This window comes from Sesamum indicum, unplaced genomic scaffold (genome assembly GCF_000512975.1).
Source record: "Sesamum indicum cultivar Zhongzhi No. 13 unplaced genomic scaffold, S_indicum_v1.0 C00888, whole genome shotgun sequence".
Classification (NCBI taxonomy): Eukaryota; Viridiplantae; Streptophyta; class Magnoliopsida; order Lamiales; family Pedaliaceae; genus Sesamum; species Sesamum indicum.
In genome coordinates this window covers 1-1589 of record NW_011629852.1, presented here as the reverse complement: position 1 = coordinate 1589, position 1589 = coordinate 1, and the positions used below count along the sequence as shown (strand labels likewise).

Here is a 1589-nt window from a genome sequence, read left to right as displayed (position 1 = left end):
TTTTTTAGGATTAATTTGAAGAAATCAAATTATTATTTAAACAGACATAATAATGGATAATTAGATAATAAAATAACTTTCATTTGGATTAAAATACAAATTATAATTTTTATCAAAACATAATTTGGATAAAGTTTAATTTCAAAATTAATTATCGAAAGAAAGACCAATTGATATAAAAAAGTTACGTTTGCACTTTAAATGCAGAGCAAAACGGATGCTTATACTAGAAAAAAAAATTACTATTGGCTACAATATTAGTAGCTCTGGCCAAAAACTATGGTAAAAGATTTTATTAGTTGTGGTTGAATAAAATCGATATAAGAAACTAACTTTTCCACTATGAAAAAAATTAGTTGTCACGTTTAAGAGTTATGGTCAAAACATTTACCATGGCTTTTAACCATAACAAATGTTTTAGCCACCCTCGCAAAAATTACGACCAACAACTGTTGAGTGGCTGTAGTCAATATCTATTTGTTATTAGCCATAGCAATTAATTATAGTTAAATATTATAATTGTTCTGGTGTTAATTTCATGAAACGTGGGCACTAATAAGAATCTTTCTCAAAAAAAAAATAAAAAATAACACTCTTGACTTCATTCACCAGCCAAATTGGACTTTTGCGTCTCAATTCAAATGTCTTCATCTCTGGCCATTTGCAGCATCTCTGGCCATATATATATTCTACACTTTCAACAAAATTTTCCCGAGAGAAAAAGAGAGAGAGAGAGAGAGAGAGAGAGGACATGGCGGAATCATTTCCGATGAACGGCGGCGACGGCACTTACAGCTACACCAAGAACTCCCAATATCAGGTAATAAATATATCCTATTAATCTTTTTAGACACTTGTGTTATCTTGTTTCTACATTTTCGATTTTTTTTTTTACCAAGTTTAACACTGTGAAAAGAAAAGTTGGATTATTCTTTGTAATTAAGGCCGTAAATGATTCGAGTCGAGTTGAATAAATCATTGCTCAAACTTGTTTGAGTTATTATATATATCTAGCTTAAAAAATTGTGATTGAATTTGATTTGATTATTGATCTGATCGAGTTTTAATGTGATCAAAAAGAATTGAGCTTGAGTAATTTGATATTTAAGTATATTATTCTATTTTCCCATTAATCGAATCGAGTTCGAGCTGAGTTCGAAAATTTAGCGAACAAAAAATTGTGTTCAAGTTTAGTTTGTTATATTCAAAAAATCGAGTTCAAACAAGTTCTCATTTATCGATTTATCTTGAGTATCGATAATTTAATTTATGTTTCAATCCTAACTATGATATTTATATACAAATGACTATGGTCAAACAAAAGAAATTCAAAATTTTAAATTTTGATTCGTAATTTATTAATTAGTATTTATCATAAATTTTTACTTTTTGATTGAATAATTAATTATAACAAAAAATCATATTACATTTATTGGGCCACAAATTTGCAGAAACAAGCTACAGATTTTGCAATAGGAACGATCCAAGACGCAATTCTTGACAAACTTGACACAGAAAACCTGCTCTCCGTCTCCAACACGTTCCGCATAGTGGATTTCGGGTGTTCCGTCGGGCCAAACACTTTCATC

At 29.3% G+C, this 1589-nt stretch overlaps 1 long non-coding RNA gene across 1 annotated transcript; it reads left to right on the top strand.

Moving 5' to 3' along the window:
* Positions 1-520: 520 nt before the first annotated feature.
* LOC110011510 lies at positions 521-1587 on the top strand. Its single transcript, XR_002286532.1, has 2 exons — positions 521-820; positions 1452-1587. It is a non-coding gene; the product is annotated as an uncharacterized LOC110011510 (long non-coding RNA).
* The last annotated feature ends 2 nt before the right edge of the window (positions 1588-1589 follow it).